The sequence below is a fragment of the Rhinopithecus roxellana genome, chromosome 7, assembly GCF_007565055.1.
Source record: "Rhinopithecus roxellana isolate Shanxi Qingling chromosome 7, ASM756505v1, whole genome shotgun sequence".
NCBI lineage: Eukaryota > Metazoa > Chordata > Mammalia > Primates > Cercopithecidae > Rhinopithecus > Rhinopithecus roxellana.
This window is the reverse complement of record NC_044555.1, coordinates 97,027,249-97,048,598: the sequence shown is the minus strand read 5'-3', so window position 1 is coordinate 97,048,598 and position 21,350 is coordinate 97,027,249. Positions and strand designations below refer to the sequence as shown.

General features: G+C 40.5%; 1 protein-coding gene across 13 annotated transcripts in view; it reads right to left on the bottom strand.

The window, feature by feature from the left end:
• TMEM164 (transmembrane protein 164) overlaps positions 1-21,350 on the bottom strand; it is a 186,536-nt gene that overhangs the window by 135,503 nt on the left and 29,683 nt on the right. The window contains exon 1 of one of the 13 annotated variants that reach the window (XM_030933593.1): positions 6,198-6,269. The exons of the other annotated variants lie outside the window; for them this stretch is intronic. The gene's annotated coding sequence lies outside the window, so the exon portion shown is untranslated. Of the gene's footprint in view, positions 1-6,197; positions 6,270-21,350 lie in introns of those variants that run through there. 13 annotated transcript variants of the gene reach the window in all.

The window sequence follows — 21,350 nt, the reverse complement described above, 5'->3', positions numbered from 1 at the left end:
TCAAAAAAAAAAAAAAAAAAAAAAAAAAAAAAAAAAAAAAAAGCATGTAAACGCTGTTCTTTTCTTTCACAACACATATCACCATTTCTCATTTATATTTAGCTATGTTTTGATTAAATGTTGATCTTCCCTGCTGACCATAAGCTCCTGGAGAGTTTAAGCTGTGTGATGGTCCTCACTGTAGGTTCAGAACTTAACACAGTGCCTGGAACACACAAGATGCTCATCAGGTACTTGCTGAATGAATAAATGAAACAAGATGTCTCTATACAATATGGATAGCCTTGGTTACCTAAGCGAAAGCCATTTTAGAATATTCAAGCCTTGTTTATGCATGCAGTAATTCTCAAGATTTCCAAGAATCTGGTAATGGCAGTTTGTTTCTGGGGAGAAGAACTAGTGGATTAGGGGTCAGAGGTTGGAGGGAATCATATATGCTATTCTATTTCTTTAAAATTGTATGAATTTTTAAATAACAACCAAACATAAATATACCAGATACAATGGATTTGCTCTATTTGAAGCCCAAACAAACAAAACCCAAGCCTTTCCATAGGATAGCGAAATCTTGGAGGGAAGGGGAAGGACATGGTACCCTTGTGTGACTAAAATCCTAAGAATCAGGGGTCCTTAAGAATGAGGTTGATTTATACATGGAGTGATGGCTAAGATACTAAGGGAAAAAAGTACAAACATTGTTGAATGATCCCATTTTTAAAATAAAAGTATAAAATGTTTAGCATATGCAGAGATAAAAATCAGAAGAAAAACATGCTTACAGTGGATATGTCTGGGAGACTGACTTCTAGGGGACTTTTGTTTGCTATGTGTCATATTCCTATAATTTTCTGGGCTTGAATCATGAACATGTGTTGTTTTATATTAGGAAAATACTATTAAAAGGCAATTTCACTAAAAATATAAGTATGGTGCCTAACTCTGTTAACCACCTGGGGCATGAGAAGGGAGTCAGCTGAAAGTTGGGGCAGTTTTGAAAAGCTGGAAAGCGCTGGCCAAACCATACTGGGGAATGAAGCTGCTGTTCGTCTACATACTGGAAAGATTTATTTTAATCCTCAAGCCACTGCTACAGCCCAGAAGCCAAGCCAGCTGAATAATTGGATTTTCTTTTGCTTTTTTTTCTTTTTTGAAAGAAAGTTACCTCTCTTTTGTATGTAATAGTAATGACAGGGGGGTCACAGTGAGCCTCTTTAAATTCTCAAGCTTTATTGCTTCTCTATTCTAGGCAGGTAAAACTAAGGTACAGAAAAGTTGATTCTATTTACTTCACCTGGCTCAAACAGCTGGAACCAAGTTGTCTGGCTTTGCTGTAAAACTCAGCGGTTCTAAATCCTGAATGCACATTAGACTCACGTAGGCGGTTTATTGTTTCATAAAAGAAAAAAAAATTCCTGGGGCCTACTCCTCAAGATCCCTACTCAACTGGTTGGACCTGGGGTCTGGGCATCAGTATTTTAAAGTGCCCCCGCTGATTTCAACGTACAGCCGGTTTACAAGTCACTGTTCTACCCACTGCTTAATATCCCAGTAACCTTAAAGAAAGGGACCTTAGTCACCATTTTAAAAAATCTTCTTTGGGCTGTTGATTCTCCTAAAAGGCAGGCAAGCCGAAGAAGCCTGTAACCAAGACAACAAGCTGGGAGCACAGAGAGATAGGTCTTCTGTGATCTGAAACCAAAGGAAGCAGAAGAGAAAAAGTAGAGGTCTGAAAGCAGGTACTGAAAAAATGGAAAGAAACTAGATAACAAAGACATCCTGTCTGAGAAAGTTCCCAAATGTTAGCACGTCAAACTTCTGTTCCACCTCCCAAACTAGGCGCCTTGATACAGATGCCCTAATAGCTGAAAGCAACCCTGAATTAGCAATTAAACCCTTAAAAACTTGCTTTCTTCTTAATGGAACTTCTGGGGGAAAATGAGAATGTCTGCTTTTGTGGAGGTAACAAAACCAATTTTTTTTTTCTTCCAAGCCCACTCTCTCCTCCCCATATGTACCTGACCCAATTGCAAAGCAGGATGACAATGAAACATGAATTCCTCATGTGTTTGGATTTTCAAAAAGGGTTCTTCCTCCATATGTACTCTGACCCTGGAGCTTGGGTTTTGTTCCCAACCAGGGAAGCACTGAGATGGATAAAAGGGCTGGGGACGCTGCAAATTGAAAGCCACAGAGTTGGCCTTTTGTTCTTTTTTCTCAGGCAAGGGCTATTCTAGAAAGCAGACATCAAAAGGAAAATTCAGCCTGAGATGAGCTGAAATTGCACAAAATGTGATGAGGCATAAATGAAAAAAAAGAAAGGAAAAAGGAACGAGGGGCTTTCTGTACCAGAAGAGGCTCTTTTCTGAAAACTGCCTCAAATTACAGCACTTTCCACATTTGGTTCACTCCAGGAAGGGTTGTATCGTACCTAGCACCAAAAGGTGTTTCGCCACATTATGAGGAGAAATTAAGACACATGCAAATGGCCCAGAGTTTGGTGGTTTGGCAGTCACAAGGAGGAAAGAAATGTGTGACTCCAAGAAGAGTCCCTCTATACTCATTTGGTTCCCTTGGCCCAGAAAGACAAAGGGGAGTTTATTCAGAGTGACATAAAAGAAGAGTCACACAAGCAAATCAGTGATGGGGCAAAGCACTGATGGTTTGAAGGAAGACATGCATTACCTTTTCTTAATGGTGTTCAATGAATTTCCTTTATTATTCATTATATTAGCCTCTAAGGACTTTGGGCAGCCCAATGGAAGGCTCTCAAAGGCCTTTGAGTTTAGCTTTTGGGCTTATGATGGTTTTAATTAGCTACTTGCCAGCTGTTTTCTTCACCACAGGGAGAAAAAAAGCCATCCTGATGTGGGACTCCTGAAGTGTGTCCTACTGAAAGCCAAGTGGAGAAATGAGCTATGTCATCCTCTCCACCCAGTTATGTACATATCACAAAAATCCAACCCTCAGTCCCAAGCTTACACATGGAAAAGCACTGCTTTCCCTCTTCTCCAGGGTCTACAGATATTTCCTCCTTGCATGTCATCTGATGGGTCCTTCCTCCTAAATGCCTCTGAACTTTACTAAGATAATTCATTAGGCCAGGGGTCCCCAAGTCCCAGACCACAGAATGGTACCAATCCATGGCCTGTTAGGAACCAAGCCACACAGCAGGAGGTGAGTACCAGATGAGTGAGCATCATCGCCTGAGCTCCACCTCCTGTCAGATCAGTGACAGCATTAGATTCTCATAGGAGCATGAGAGGGATCTAGACTGCATGCTCGGGATCTAGGTTGCATGCTCCTTATGAGAATCTAATGCCTGATGATCTGAAGTGGCACAGTTTCATCCTGAAACCATCCGCCCTCACCCCCCACCTCAGTCCATGGAAAAATTATCTTTCACAAAACCTGTCCCTGGTGCCAAAAAGGTTCAAGACTGCTGTATTAGGCTGTATGCCCTTTAATCCAGTCTTATGAAAGATTCCATTCTATTCTGAGCAGCAGAAACCCCCAAGAGCCACAATGAGAAGGCAAATAACATTAGGCAACAGGTATTTAAGGTACTATGCAATTTCTAATAGCTAAGGCAGGGCCCCAAATCAAATGATCTAAAGGCCCTTATATCTCTATAAGAACTACATAAAACCACTACTAATAATAATAACAACAACATTTATCAAACCACATGCTTATCAATTAAATGGTAAATGGTACAGAAAACTCTAAATGGTATTTTGAACACACTAGCAGAGAGACTGTAGCAAATCACATAATCAAGAAATACCCGCTGAGCATTCAGTTATGTTCTACACTCTGTACAGATGTGGAATCCCAGAATAATGAACAGCCATCTGTTATGTCTAAATTCTGTAAGCAGCGCCATGGGTAAACTGTACTCCCCTAGCTCCTCCTCTCCAGGCCCAGCAAAAATGATCTAAATCTAAATTACAGAAGGTATGTTCTGCATTACTTCCCTCTCCTATTTCCCTCTATACATCACCAGTAGCGAGCCTGATCAAATGATTTGAGACTGCTACAAATAACCCCCAGGGTAAGTTATTCCAATGCATTCAGACTTTATTTATAGAAACACATACCTCTGGAAGAAAATACCATTGCCTGGAAGTCAGAAGGCCGAAGTTCTAATTCCAAAACAGCTGTTAACTATGGACTTAGAAAAAAAAAAAACTTGGCCCCTCTAATCTCAGAGTCCACATCTGTAAAAGAGGGTGGGAACCCCTGTACGAGATCATTCATTCACCGGCCATATCATTATTAAGAACCTGCTACTTGCCAGGCACTATGCTAAGTGCTGGGGATACTACAGTGAGTAACATACACATGGTCTTTCCTTCTGTGGAGTATTCAGTCTGGCCGAAGGGAAGATAAATGACATAAAGCATACAAATCCCTCTATAATAAAAACGGTGATCAGAGCTTTGAGAGCTGTAACACAAAACACCAGTGAGAAGGCGTAGGCAAGAGGAGAAGGCTCCAGGTAGAGGGAAGAGCATAGCTAAAGGCTTAAATGGCCCAGAAGTTACAAAGACACATTCAGGGAACTTAAAGTAGTTCCTGTTGCCTGGACAGTATAGAGTGCCAGAGGAAACATGGTAAGAAATGATACTGGAGAGATGAGCAGAAAAGTCAGATCACACAAAGCCTAGGAGGCCTAGAAAAGGAGTTTGAATTGTTCCCTCCAATAATAAATCCCTATAGTGATGCTCAGAGAATGAAGCTGGGATGTATGCCTAGGATCACAGGTCTGAACCCTGAGGCTTTTCCCCATCAAAAATACTTTCAGGCATTCTGGTAAGGGGCTGGTGGGGTTGTACTTCTACTCCACTTCCCATTAAACAGGCTTTTGCCAGCTGGTCTGGGAACCTGAACCACAAGAAGAATATTGTGTCCTTGGGAAAATGCAATCTGAATTCTAAATAGACTTCCAAAGAAACTTCTGCAACAAAATCCATTCAACACTTGTTGGGGAATGTGTGGAAAGCAATGAAACACAGGACCCTGCTTTACTCCATAGAGACAGTTTTTGAAAAAAGACTCAACACTATAACCAGACCAGAGACTACATAGCCAGACTCTTAAACACAGTATCCTCATTTTGATTAGTAGGGTTGCATTTAGGCACAACCATTGAATAGCATTTTGCAGTGCCTATTAGATATTTAAATTACCACAAAACCCCAAATATGTTGGGAATGACTATTTTCACTCTAAAGAAAGACAATGCAGAAATGGAGAAGGTGGTCTCTTTAGAAGGAAACATGGATGCAAGCCAAGTCTGTAACTTAAACAGAATCTTCCTGTGTCTCTGCCCAATCAACTCTTAATTATTCAGGCATTAATTCAGCAAACGTTTGAGTGTTAAGTGTCATATAATTTAGCATGCTGGCATCTCTATTTTTCTTCACTTTCCTTTCAGTAGACAGCTTTTAACTATCTGCACTTAGAAAAATACCTTCTGACACCTGGAATGCCCCAATTTCCTCTCCCCACCCACTCACTTGCTCTACAAATAGTGAGTGAAAGAGAAGTGTTGGTAATTTCCCAGAGCTACCCTCCAAATCTCCTCCAGTCATTTTACAGAGTAGCCTTTCTCAAGGTTTAGTGCACATAAATATCACCTGGAGGTGGGTGAGTTAAAATTCATATTTCTAAGCCAATTCTGTCCCCCACCCCAATATCTGGACTCAATAGTTTGGGGATAGGGCCCAGGAATTAGCATTTTTCCCCCAGTGCATTCAAGGTGGAAGGAATCAGCATTTTTAATAAGCACACATGGTGACTCTGATGCAAGTGGGTCAAAAACCATACTTTGAGAAATACTATTGTGAATATTTTGGCTAGCTGAGTCCCAAGTCCTGAACGAAGAATGGTTGCTAGGGGCCCAACATTAAACTCAGCCAACAAGAAAGCTGGGTGTCACCGACAAAAGGGGGGTACAACAGATGGGAGAGGAAACTAGCATACTAGTCAATTGTCCCCAACTCTATTTTAGTTTTTTAAAAGATCCCATATTTTGACTTAAATCAAGCCAATGGCATTGCTGTTCCAGCAATCTCCTAGTGATACCAGAAGAGAAACTCAAACAGGCAGCATTTATTAACAGAAAGAAGGTATAAAAGTAGAAGAAACAATGTTAATTTGCTTGGCCCCATCCCACCTTTTTTCAGCCTCCTTACCTCTCCTGCTAGTTGTTTCCATTTCTGTGACTGGATGCTGCTGTGGCAGGGAAGAGAGGCCAAGGTGGGGCAGTCTTCTATCATTCACATTAATGCTTTCCTCTATTACATGAATAATCAAGAGTTGACTGGAAAGAGGAATAAGCAAAAGGCAAATACTCTACTGAGAGGTTAAACAGGATAAAGAAGGCCCCCTGTTGGTTGAGAGCTGTGAAGTGATAAATGAACAGTCAGGATCCCTGCCTCTTTTCATTCTCACTGTTTGCCAGGAACACAGATTCAAAGCCCATAACGTCAGCACTGAGCTTAACAGAAATAATCAGGTATCTGTGTTTTTCCACTGTTCCCCGTAATACCTAGAATAGTCTTCAGCACTTCATGTTAGCCTTAAATGTAAACCAACTGTTGTTGACTCAACCCGGAAGTCGATTGTAAAGGTAGGGGCCTATATCTGGTCCGATAATTTCCACTGTGGGAAAACAGAGTCTCATTCAAGCTGGCCCAAGAAAAGGGAGGTTTGTGGAAAGAATACAGGTATCCCATTCGAATCCTAGGGTAGGATAAAGCTGGGCCTCAGGAGAACTGGAAGGTGGTTCTGGGTTCATGGTGTCTGTAGGAAACAGTTCTTCTGTCTCTCAAGGCGTCTCTCTTCCTCCCTTGCAAGGTCCCTCTGTTTGCTCATGGTTTCTGTCCCTTCATAAAACTAGCTAGGACATGGACTGTCATGACTACTCCACTCCCCATCATCTTTTGGCTCTTTTACCTGTTACAAACTGCCTTAGGCTCTCAGCTTCCCAATTCTAATTTCCTAGGAGAGAAATACGAAAGACCCAGCTCTCAGCTGGTCAAGCCCATGTTACCTGCTAGGTGACAGATGGGCTGTCTTGGTGACAGGTGGCCACTCAGTCCAATCAACCTAAGTCAGGGAGGCAGGGTCTCTGACATAGTTCATGGCTGCTGGCACCTAGCACAGCTGGCATAGAGTGGTTTATCTGGGATATGGACCGGAAGACATAGTAAAATACATATGATACAAGCCTGATCCTTAGCATGTAATTTGAAAGATAATGACATGTCCATTCATGAGCTTCAAACATCCATAATCTTTCTTATAAAGGATAGTACCTGACCCCAACTCTAAAAACTTAGTCCCCTTTACTCCCATTAAATTAACTTCATTAAACTGGTAAAAGAATCTAAATATGTCATATTACAGAGGAAACACCATTCTGCCAGCTCCCTGGGGTAAAGAGGAAAGGATAAGAGAGTGTAAGGCAGACAAATCCTGATAAACTGATACCACTGGCCTTTAGCCCATCTCTCTGCAAGCGTTCAGTCAGTTTGCTTTACACCCTATGATCATCTTATCCTCCTCTAAGTTTCTCCAAGTGCCATGTGAGGTCAGTGTTCAATGTTAACTAGAACAAGGCAAGCAGCATCACAAACCAACAGATGGCAATTGAGAGCTTATCATTCTTGGATTATTTTATTCCCTGGAGTGATACATGCCAGGGAGTAAAGCAAGCTATTTTGACAGCAACTTAATAACAGCTGTCTTCTTCCACTTCTAGGTTAACTCATCCCCTAGATAACCTTCTTTTCTCTTATCAATTCCCTGTTGCAACAGTAATAAATGCCACACCTGATGGAGTCATTAGGCACTTACCTAGTGACAAGTGCCTAGGACAGAAAACAAAGAAACACTGACAACCACTGAAAACTGACATATCAGGCCAGGCATGTCAGCTCATGCCTGTAAGTCCAGCACTTTGGGAGGCCAAGGCAGAACGATTGTTAGCTCAGGAGTTCCAAAATAGCCTGGGCAATACAGTGAGACCCCATCTGTAGAAAAAAGGGGGGAAAAAAAAAAAAAGCCAGGACTGGTGGCAGTCCCAAGAGGCTGTGGTGGGAGGATTGCTTCAGCCTAGGAGTTCAAGGTGGCAGTGAGCTATGATCGCGCCACTGCACTCCAGCCTGGGTGACAGAGCAAGACTTTGTCTCAAAAACAAACAACAACAACAACAAAAAAAAACCTGACATTATCACAACAAGAAAACATGATGGTGGCCATCTCTCAAGATGAGGAACAAATGAGGAGAAATTAAAAGGTTGTATTTCCTGGAAAACAATGTTTCCCGAACTCAAAGCAGGGCCTACTGGAGATTAAGAAAGATTCCAAATAGGATTTCAAAGACCAGAGCTGTAAAGCCCTAAAGACATGTGAAGGAATCTGATATGTAGCCTTATCTCTCAATTATCCCTGACTAGCTTAGTTTGAGTTTTCCTGTAACTCTTCCCAGTGCTCATGGATTTTTGTCTTATCGCTTCAGGTAAGTAAGCTATAGTAGCCTCTGGGGGAGAAATGGAAAGTATGGTGCCTCTATTGTTGGTACCCAACAGTAGTTTTCAACCTTTTTGTCCCATGTACTACCTATCATCACTTCTTCAAAATAGCCCTTCGCACAAGGGATATTATGTAGCTGTTAAAGTGAATGAAGTAGAGCTGTTAAAATGAATGAAGGAGAACTATACATACTGGCATGGAAAATAGCCTAACTGTATTACCAAGTGAAAAAAGTCTCAGATTGTAAGGAATCATCCCATTTTCATTTTTAAAAAATGTGTAAAGGAAAAGCTCTGAAAGAATAAATGCTAGTTGTTAATAATGATTATCTCTGGCAGATGGGTTTATGGGGGACTTTCACTTTCTATTTTTGCCATTTCTCACTTGCTTAAATTTTTCTTAAAACACATGCTTTTTTGCAACCAGGAAAAGGATATTTGTAACCCCTTACAGTTCGTTGATATGTGGTACCACCACAGCTTTAGTTTTCAATTCCAATTTGAACAGGATTTAGAGAGGTTGGGGGGTACAAAGTAACAAAGAAGCATCTGTGGGGTTAGAAAAAAGTAGTCTACTCCATTTATAGTAGTCAACACTCACTAAATAAATTCCACTAATGGGATAGAAGACAGTAGGGTAAAGATATCAAACACATGGGTTCTGGAGTCTGACTTCAAGTCCCAGCCTACTACTAACTTATTCTACATTTCCTCCTCTATTTACTGATAATATCTCATAATACTTGGAACACGTCTAGCATATGATGTGCACAACAAATAATTATTCTCACTTTTACTGAGGGAGCTAAAGTGTTGTAATTGAAAATTATTTTCATTTACTTTTAGTTATGTCTAATTTAATTTAAATAGTTTCAGTGTAGACACTGTGATAAATACACCTCTGTGTTAGTTTTATTCTACACCATAGGGTGGTGAGTTAACATTCTGTTGCATACTGGGAGCCCAATAGCACTGGCTAAAAAGAGTTGACTGTGTACATCTCTTCCCAACTCCTTTGTTACCTTAGTGAGGGGGCAGATAGCTTGAAATTGACCATGGAAATTGGCAAACGCCATAAATCAGAGCTTTAAACATTTACCACACACCACTGTTGACATCTGAAGACCCCTAACTGAGAATACAAACTCCAGGGGTGATATTAGTTAGCAACTGAAATTTCTAATCAAAGCCTACAATCAAGAATTCCTACAACTCAGCAACAAAAACAAACCAGTTTTTTTCCAAAAATGGGCAAAGAACTTGAACAAACATTTCTCCAAAGAAGATATGCAAATGTCTAATAAGCACATGAAATAATGTTCAATATCATTAGTCATCAGGAAAATGCAAAACAAAACCACAATGATATACCACTTCATACTGCTAGGATGGCTATAATTTTAAAAATAGAAAATAACAAGTGCTGGTGAGGATATATAGAAATTGGAACCCTTGTACATTACTGGTAGGAATGTAAAGTGGCCAGTTGTTGTGGAAAACAGTTTGGCAGTTCCTCAAAAAGCTAAACATAGAATTACCATATGACTCAGCAATTCCACTCCTAGGTATATACATATCCAAAAGAACTGAAAACAAGGACTCAAACAAATACTTGTATGCCAACATTCATTGCAGCATTATTCACAATAGCCAAAAGGTAGAAACAATCTAAATGTCCACTGACAGATAAATAAAATGTGATCTATACATACAATGTAATATTACTCACCTTTAAAAAAGGAACAAAGTTCTGATACATGCCACAACCTTGAAAACATTTTGCTAAGTAAAACAAGCCAGACATAAAAGGACAAATATTATATGATTCCACCGATAATAGGTTCCTAGAATAGGCACATTTATAGAGAGAGAAAGTAGAACAGTGGTTAGCAGGGGCTGGGGGAGGTAAGAATTGGAAGTTATTGCTTAATGTGTACAGAGCTGCTGTTTGGTGTGATTAAAAAAAAAAAGTGTTGGAAATATGAGGGGTGGTTGCATAACATCCCGAATGAAATTAATGCTACCAAAGTGTACACTTAAATATGCTTAAAATGGCAAATTTTGTATTTTATATGTATATATTTAACCACAATTTTATTTTAAATGTAGTATATGAAAACCACTGAATTATACACTTTAAGTGGGTGAATTTTATGGTATATGAATTATATCTCAGTAAAGCTGCTCTTAAAAAGTCCCACAATCAAGGCACAGGGGAATCTTTGGGGGTGATGGGAATATTCTCTATCTTGACTGGAGTGTTCATAGAACTGTAAGCATTTGTCAAAACTCACAGAACTGTATCACTAAAAGGGTGAATTTTACTGTATATTAAATATACCTTAACTTTTTTCTAATGGGAAAAAAAGTCACTTACATGCTTCAGCTCTGAAGTACTTCTGATCGTTTGTTCGTTACAACAATGGATACTAGAAATATTTCATTAGGGAAACTGCCTAGTGTTAAAGGTAAGTATATAATTTAGAAATATTCAGTTGTTCCCACTTTTGCATGAATTGGATATAAGACTCTGGTTAGCCCAACATCCTTCACCCCTTTAAAATGACACCTTAGGCTCAGGAGTCCCAACAAATCTTATGTCCAGACACTTAATGGAGGACTCAGATGTACCCTCTAATTAGAAGGTAAGCTGAATTCTACTGCTAAAATAACATCACATCTATCTCCGGTGAACCTTTCGCACAATATGGTGGTTTGCAAAAAAAGAACTGGAATGTCTCTGGGTGTACAGTCAGACTGTGTAACTGTCTTGTGCCTGATTATTAATACAGCTACATGGCAGAATTTAATCAGAATTCCTTTCACTGTAATCTACTGGTTGTGGGGGCAAAACCTATAGCCCTTACCTACCTCTGACTATTGGAGATTAATGATATCTACCAAAATAGAATCTAATAACTGTGGAAAACCAAATTGGCTCAGATCAATTTACAACAAATATTTTTGAAACTCCTGTACAAACAGGGGTCTGATCTGATAATTCACTTAAGTAAAACCATAACAGAAGCGACAAAGAAACAATCTACTTTTCCATTCTGGCTATATGGGTTAGCGCAGGTTAGGGGGTAGAGTTGTGTTTGTTACTTATTTATGAGGTAACCCTATTAAATGGATTTGCTTCACAGAAACATTTCCCACTTAATTTGTTGCCTGCCCACCTGTTTTATCCAAAGGGTCAAATAGGGATCCACAAAAAAAGATGACATTTAGCAGTGGCATTTCTTCAAATCAAGCTGAAAGTTAGGGTCCAAATATTAGTGTTCAGCTGTGCCCACTAGCCTCGGAGGCAGTATGGTTACTTGTTGCTAAGCCTTAGGACTTCAGCCCAAGCAGCAGGTAACCCCAGACGGTAGGTGAGCAAAGGGAAAAGGGGGTTTCAACCAAGGCAAAGACCAGCAGAAGGGACTAAGGAAAGAATTCATTCAGTTTGCCTTCATTAAAATACAGAGGGGAAAAAAAAGATTCATTCAGCTCTTTGTTCAAATCATATTACCCTGCATCTTGTCATCATGAAAAATGACACTGTATACAACTCCTTAAAATACAGATAGAGAAAAGCTGCTGGGAACCGGTATGCTGATGGAACTCGCTGAGTTGCTGCTACAGCTCTGAGGTCTTAAGTCTCTGGGAACTCAGATCAAGGGAGACTATGACACTGGTTCCATTTCCCTGAGTATTTTATAAAAGGAATGTACCCAGTCATTCTACTAAAAAGTAAAAAATAGGTAAACTGCTTGAAGCAAACCTATATATAAAAATCAAGATTTAACAACCAAGAAATTCAAAGGCTATAATTCACATTACCAAAGGAGTTTATCTAAAAGGCTCTTCATGGAATTTACTTTTTGCAAGCTGCCTCTCTGCACTAAAAGTAGGATTTAACATATAGATTTGTATCATAAACAGTTTTTCAAGAGTATCTTCTCATTCTAACAAAAGAGCAACAGAGACGAGTAAATTTGGAGAGAATGCCTCAGAGTTGGCTCTTAGAAGGAAGTCCCCTTAACATTTTATTTTAATATCTATGAATAAGCCAGCCCCTGCCCCTATTTGCTAGAATCCTCATTAGGGCAGTAGACAGGGAAACACCCTCAGCCTTGCTCAGGGATTTTGAAGACAATGCTCCATACCCTCACCCTCTGAGCCACCCCCAACCCCTTATCCACACACATCACACATACTACTCTCAGAAAACCTTGCCCGGGCAGTACAAAAATTAAATATCCAGACACACTGAATCCCTGGAACACAATCTGCTAAGTGAAAGCTAGTTAGTTTTATAAGGAAAGTGATGGCATAACTGATTTCTGGTGTTATTTCTGAAGATTAAAAGATCAACTGAAAAGCTTTCCTTAAATCAGGCCAACAGAGCATCCCAGGGTGGGGGAACATGACCCCTAAGTATGGAACACAAGGTTTCCTTCACTCAAAAACAATATCTGGCCAGGCGCGGTGGCTCAAGCCTGTAATCCCAGCACTTTGGGAGGCCGAGATGGGCGGATCACGAGGTCACGAGATCAAGACCATCCTGGCTAACACGGTGAAACCCCGTCTCTACTAAAAAATACAAAAAACTGGCCAGGCGAGATGGCGGGCGCCTGTAGTCCCAGCTACTCGGGAGGCTGAGGCAGGAGAATGGCGTGAACCCGGGAGGCAGAGCTTGCAGTGAGCTGAGATCCAGCCACTGCACTCCAGCCTGGGCGACAGAGCGAGACTCCGTCTCAAAAAAAAAAAAAAAAAAAACCAATATCCACCCCCCGCCCTCACTCTCACACTGCAGAAAGTAGAGGCTATTTTCCTGGGAATGTACACTTCAAAAGGCCAGCAGAAGGCTGTCATCCATTCATCCATCCATCCCCCATTCCTACCTTCAGACAGGACAGAAACCTCTCAGACAGGGTGGCAATTGCTTTAGATTTCCTCGGCAAAGGCCACTCTCGAGTCTTCCTCACTCATCCAACACCTAAGAATCCCTCTGTCAAGAAAATCGGTCTCATTAAATCCCTCACACCCAATATCTCTTGCCCTGAGGATAAATATCTTCAGCTTCAGGAAGGCAAAAGCAAGCATGCTGAGGGATGAGAAAAAAGGACATTGGGACAATGAGCTTAACCCTGTGGTTGTTACAAACATAAATGACCTGCTTTAATAATAACAGCAACTACCTTTTATTGAGTCCTTACTAGGTCCCAGGAATCATGCTGTACAGACACTCTCTAATCTTTACAACAACCACACAGGGCAAGCATTATTATCCTCATTTTACAGACAAGTAAACTGAGGGTCAAAGAAGTTAAGAAATTTCCCCAAGTTCAAACAGCTAGCAAGTGATAGAACCAAAATTCTAGTCCACTAGTGTCTGATTCTAGTAGTATCCATGCCCCAACCCTTAAACTATACCACCTTCATGATCAAAAGAGAAACCAAATATAATTGATTTTTGTAAAAATTTTAAGTGGGAAGCTCAAAGTAGTTTTAAAAAAAAATTTCCCCTCCCCCCCCGCCCCATGGTAACTCAAGGCAAGAACTTTTCTCCTTCATTGAATTGAGCAACAGTGAGGAAGCTGCTTCACTATGCCAAGGGAGAAGAGCTACTCAGTTACCTAGTTGTCTCTCAAGAGCAAGAGAGAAGGTGAGGTGAGGTGAGGTGAGGTAAGGTGAGGTAAGGTGGGGTAAGGTGGGGTGAGGAATGGTGATGCCAGGTAAGGTGAGGCCCACACAAGGCACTGGCCCCTGTCAATTATAAGTGAGGTGGAAGGGGCACTCAGTTCTCGGTTGCAAGATCCCCTGACACCGGGAGATTTAATTGTCAGTTGTGTCCCAAAGTCCCTCCCGGGTCAAGGGTTTCTGAAGACTTCTAGGTATGATTGAACTGGAGCATGTTTTCCCAAAAGGGAGGCTGTTCCTCAGCTGGACCGTCTCCCTGAGCCAAGGTGGGCCTGGAGGGTGGGAGTACAGGTAGGGTAGAGAACGAGGGTGGCTGGGTTAGCTGGACATGTGAGAGAGTGTGAGAAGAGAGAGAATCCCTTCAATAGTGTTTTTCTTTTTCTTAAAAATGAGTCCAAAGCTGTTCTTTAGGAATATGACAGTTAATGATTAAGTCCATGTGCTAAGGTCACTACGCAGTTATGGAAATATAAGCAATCTAATAAAGGTTGGAGTGAGGACAGTAAGGAGTAGGTAGTGGGAAGAAATATTAATTCAACTGAATTGAAAGGTTCAACTTAATTTAAAGGTTAAAAAATGAGATTGAAAATATTCTCCTAACAGTAAAATCAGAAATTTGCTATCAGCCCTTAAAGGAAGCAGGCAAGTGAGAACAGAATGAATGGGCTCCCAGATTGTTTCTGAAGAGTCAAAGAGCCATTCAAGACACACCTTTCAAGGCACCAGGGTCACAGATGGCAAATTCTGCCTGTGGCTAAGCAGAGGTGACAGGCCTGCCTCCCCTCACACAGGTGGCCATTCTCCACAACCCCCCAACTACAAGCCCTCCACAATAAATGGTGGTATATATCTGAAGCACAGGAAGGCACACAATAACTGGAAATTAATGCAGAAATAAACCATTTGTGTTTTCTGATGTGGCTGGGTTTTGATGGAGTTTGTGAATCACTACTGCCCAACCCTATCCACTGAAGGAGGGGCCAATAACTCACATCCTTTTCCAGCAGCTTCATACACCTGGCAAAAGTGACCTTGCAACACCACACTCATCTGTCACTCTTCTTTTCATGAATCTTTAATGGTTCCCTACCACCAATCGTATCATGTCCAAATGTCTCCTCTTGGTATTCCAGCTTATTGTACTCTGCCTCTACCCTACGAATCTGGCATCATCTCCCTTTTCTCACAACATAGACCTCCCGCTGGAATCAGTTTCCATTTTGAACCAAACTTACGGCTTCCTCTCTCTCTCTCTCTCTGTGGTTCTACCAGGGTCTAGACTGCCTCTCCAAAATTCCAGACAACTACAATGTCAATGTTACCGTGGCACTATACATACCCAGCTTCCCTTGGCCATAAAAAAGAGACCATAACTTTAAATATTCTACATTATCCTGCACTGTCCCATATGGTTACCACTAGCTACATGCAGCTATTTAAATTATTTAAAATTAGCAAAATGAAAAGAAAAAATCAGTTCCTCAGTTGCAGTAACCACATATACAGTGCACAACAGCCACATGTGGCCAGTGACTACTATATCAGACAGTGCAGACATAAAACATTTCTATCATCACATAAACTTCTACCAGATACACAAGATAATAGCCTAACATATGCTAAAATTGTTTTTTATAACTACTTGGAAAACTTGATGATCCAAATTTCACAAAAAAGAGTGACTAGTACTTATAGATACAGCCCATCTTAAGTAACCAACAAAGCATCTCTTATCAGTGATCCCAATCCATTCTGTAAACATCACAGGTAATTGCAACATCGAATTTTCTGAAAGATCATCTGCAGCAGACCTCAGGCACCTTTCAACATAGCTCTGATAGGCTAATCAGTCCGTTGTACACTAAGCTCTCTACTAGGCTCTGGGAGTCAACGCAAAGATAACATTACCTAGTGTCCATGCTACAGGCATAAAGCCAGTACAGAGATAACCACAAAAAGGGGCAGAAAGAGATAAATCCCACAAGAGAGGTACACAGTGCTACGGGGATTCAAAGGCAGAGAGATCATATCGAGTAGGAGGAACTAGGGAGGACTCCACAGACAGGTACATGAATACAGATAGGATTGAGCCCTAAAGAATGAGTAGAATTTTAACAGAAGGGGCCAGGAAGATGAAAGGGGGGAACTGCATGAGGAAAAGGAGAAGCAAATTAGGGCCCAAGGTACATTTATGAAAAACTGAGTCAAAGAAGAACTATGTGATCCAATTCATCATTCAACAATCATTTGAAACTTTTTCTCCAATCACCTTAATAATCAAAGAATTACACATTAACTTAGATGCCATTTTTTTAAATTTGCTTTAAAAAGGATTTTGCTTTAGTAAGAATGTCTGATGTTGGTGAGGATGAGGTGGAAGAGACTCTGTCTGTCCCCACTGCTAGTAGGAATGTACATAAGCACTACCTTTTAAAAAAAAAGAGAGAGATATTAAGCTCCTTAAAAGCATCCATACCACCGTCCTGGTAACTCCACTTCAAGGAAAGTGACCTACAAAATAATGTGAAACACAAAGATTTGTACAAGAAGAAACTTTTTAAAGTTTATAACTGCAAAATATATATATATATATTATATATATATATATATACACATATACACACACACATATAGGAGCACTTTGGGAGGCCAAGGTGGGCAGATCACTTGAGATCAGGAGTTTGAGACCAGCTGGCCAACGTGGTAAAACCCCACCTCTACTAAAAAATACAAAAATTAGCCAGCCGTGGTGATGGTAGCCTGTAGTCCCAGCTACCTGGGAGGCTGATGCACGAGAATCGCTTGAAACTGGGAGACAGAGGTTGCAGTGAGCTGAGATCGTGCCACTGCACTCCAGCCTGGGTGACAAAGCAAGAATCCATCCCTCGCCTAAAAAAAAAAGGAAATGACTAGGTAAATTATGATCCAGTTACAGGATGGAGTACCACATAGGCATTAAGAGTTATGCCAACAAGTTTTAAATAACACAGGAAACGTTTATGAGGATGCTTAGTGAAAAAAATCAGGTATAAAACTGGCAATATACAGTACAGACACAAGCATGTAAAATAATACGAAGAGAAGGAGAATAAGCAAAAATGTTAACATTTTTGTGGCAAGACTATGAGTGATTTTTATTTTCTATAGCAGTGTTCAGCAAACAATGACCCGTGAACCAAACGTGGCCCACTGACTGATTTGTACATAGTTTTAATAGAACACTGCCACACACATTCACTTACATACTGTCATTATCTGTGGCTGCTTTTGTGCTTCAGTAGCAGAGTTGAGTAGTTGTGTCAGACACAGCATGGTTCACAAAGTCTAAAACATTTACTATCTGGCCCTTTACAGAGAAACTTTGCCAAATTCTTTAGTTTCCAGATTTTCTATAATGAGTATGTGTTGCTTTTGCAACCTTTTTCTAAGAGGTCTATTTCCACATCATGAAGGGCCTTAAGGAACAGCTCACCAATTCTGGATTTTATTTTGTAAGTAACTGAGAGCACTAGAAGTTTCTGAGGAGGGTAGAACATGATCTGACATGATGCCAACTAGTAAAACACAGAACACCAAGTCACATAAAAAGGTGAAATTTAAACTGTATGCCAGGCAAATTCTATGAATCATCAAACAGCTGTGATTCTGGGCCACTTCTCTTTTACAGGAGAAGGTTAGCCTAAGATCTGGCTTATTATTTTCACACTTCCTCCTCTGAAAGAACTCTATGACATGGCCGCCTCCCAATAGTAATGACCAATGGAATTTTTCTCTCCAAAGAAGTTGGGTGGGCGGCGGGGTGGGGGAGAATACAAATTTATGAGTTTTGCCTGCAGAGGCAGTTTAAAAGTTGAGGGTAGTTATTCCTGTCCTCTTGGAGTCAGTCCTCCATTTTCCAAGCTTTTCCCTGTTTCCTACTTTACTGTACTGTTCTGGAAGTGTAAGGGGAAAACAGGAAGATGGTACTGGGTAAAAGTGGGGAGCAGGGAAAGGCAAAAAAGGAGAGATTAGAAAGTATCTGATCCTCTGCCTCAAGAGCCCTCAAGGAGTCCTTATAAATCTACCCACCCTCATAACGTGATGAAGAAGACTCTGAGACCTTTCCACAGAGAATACGGGCCATCTGTTTGGTTTTACCTTTAGGAAAAGGAAAGAGCTATCTTTCTAAGAGAAAGCCTCCATATCCACAAGCTTCCTCCAGATGCTAGATGCCTTGCTACCTGCCTGATACCTACTTCCCCAGGGGAACTACAAATAACCAGTTCATACAAATGACTGTTTACTCATTCTCTCAGGCATGAACATGGTCAAAGGATAGAAATGGTCTGAAGTGTAGTTTCTTTTCAAATAAAACATACTACCGATCACAAAGAAGATTAATCACCTACAGAATGAGAAACTCCCAACTACCATCATCAGGTTTGGATGGCATGAAAATACAGTGAATAGGTCTCTGGGTTCTTTTTTTCCTGTGAAGAAATGACATTTTTTGCATTCCAGCAAATTTTAGCTGTGAATTTCATTTGGGCACCTTATAAAATGGAACAATTTGCATGTAACTCTGTTAGCTGTTTTTTCTTTAAATTTATTTATATTGTCTTTTATTGGTTAGAATGAGTGAAGGAAGAGACAGAATGCACTGAGGTGCTCAATTATTTAACAGATCATACTTAACATTTTATATTTTAACATAAATCCGTGCCAACAATTGTTCTCATGAGCTTTCTAAACCATTAAGCTACACTGTTCTCCTTCTTCTAAATCAAATATAAGTAATTTGTTGTCATAGCAATGCTTCTTCCTACTCCAAAACAGTTCAATACATGCTTTGTTTTAGCCAGCCACTATCTGTCTACCAAAATTGGCCACAATCTTCCATCTCCTTCACAAATGTCTTATTAAATTTAGCTGCCTGGCTTTTACAGTCATCAGGAGACTGTATTTCTATGGCACTTTCTAGCACCTGTACAGGAAAGGGGATTGCAGGAACTCTCAGGAACTGCCTGGAAGCATATCACAGCTAAGTCACTGGGTGACAGCCAATCTCAGTAGTCATGATGACAACAATCCTTGGCATTATTATTCAGCTTTACAGTTTACAGCGTGCTGTCATCCACTTTACTGTATTTGAGGTAGTACTAGATGAAGCTTATAGGCTTCCATTTCCTGCATCAGGTAACTACTGTGCACATCAGTAGTTAGTTATGTTCTGTCCTTTATTCTCTGAGTTTTGAGTTCTGCTTTTCTACACTTTTCACGTGGTATATATTAAGCTAATGAAGGCAATTAAGCTTTTAGAATTGCAAAAAAAAAAAACAACAACAACAGGGGTACAGGATACCATTGTGGCAGTTCCTTGTGTAATGGACCACAGACAGATATTAACTAACTGTTTAGACAAACACACAAAGCCACACTGGAGAGTCAGGGCCAATATTAACGCTAATCTCATATTTATAGGGCATGTTACAGTTTACAAAGCCATTTCACAAAAATGATCTCATTTGAACTATACCTCTTGTCCATCCATCACCCCAACACACATAAACATAGCTAGATCAGGATGTGTATACCTAAAATGTCATTTTCTGCCTTATATTTACCCATTTTTAAATAAAGATGAGTAACTGGTATTTTCAATTCCAGTTCCTTCAGCCCCTGACGTTTACTTCATGCAGCCATATTCTGTAAAATCTGGAGCCCTCTCCCCCATCAAGTTGGATTTTTTTTCACACTACATTTTTGTAAGAAATGCAAATTTAAAGGAAAGGATCAGAGAGTGAGGAGGAGATATTCTTTCACATTAGCCGAGGTCTTTAAAAGGAAAAAAAAAAAAAAAGCAGGACTAAAAAAGTTGATCTCATAGAAGTAGAGAGTACAATAGTAGTTACTAGAGGTGGGGAAAGGTAGGGGGAAAGGAGGGATTAGGGAGACATTGGTTAATGGATATGTGTATCAAAATCTCACACTGTACTCCAAAAATATATAAAGTATTGCGGGTTAAAAATAACAAGCAAAAAAACCTTTTTAAAATTATTACAAAAAGGAGGACTAGGGCAGGGCATGGCAGCACATGCCAGTAATTCTAGCACTTTGGGAGGTTGAGGCAGGAGGATCACTTGAGGCCAGGAGTTCGAGACAAGCCTGGGCAACATAGTGAGACCCCCCCATCTCTAAAAAACATATAAAACATTAGCTAGACATGGTGGTGTGCATCTGTAGTCCCAGCTACTTGGAAAGCTGAAGTGGGGAAGATAGCTTGAACACCAGAGTTTGAGGCTGCAGTGAACTCTGATCGTGCCACTGCACTCAAGCCTGAGTGATAGAGTGAGACACCAACTCTTTAAAAAATAGTAAAACCCAAATGCCCATCAATGATAGACTGAATAAAGAAAATGTGGCACATATACACCATGGAATACCACGCAGCCATAAAAAAGAATCAGCTAATGCCCTTTGCAGGGACATGGATGAAGCTGGAAACCATCATTCTCAGCAAATTAACACAGGAACAGAAAACCAAACACCTCATGTTCTCACTCATAAGTGGGAGCTGAACAATGAGAACATATGGGCACAGGGAAGGGAACATCACACACAGGGGCCTGTCGGGGAGTGGGGGACAAGGGGAGGGATAACATTGGGAGAAATACCTAATGTAGACGAAGGTTTGATGCGTGCAGCAAATCACTATGGCACATATATACCTTTGTAACAAACCTGCACATTCTGCACATGTATCCCAGAACTGAAAGTATAATAAAAAATCAAAAAATATGTAAAAATTATAAGATACAATGTACCATAATAGTTCCTTTTGAAAAGAATGTATTATCTTTTGTTTTTTCTTTTTCTCTCTTTTTTTTTTTTTTGAGACGGAGTCTTGCTCTGTCGCCCAGGCTAGAGTGCAGTGGCACGATTTCGGCTCACTGCAACCTCTGTCCCCTGGGTTCAAGCAATTCTACTGCCTCGGCCTCTGTAGTGTTTGGGGTTACAGGCACCCACCACCACACCCAGCTAATTTTTGTATTTTTAGTAGAGACAGGGTTTCGCCATTTTGGCCAGGCTGGTCTTGAAATCCTGACCTCAAGTGATCTGCCCACCTCGGCCTCCAAAAGTGCT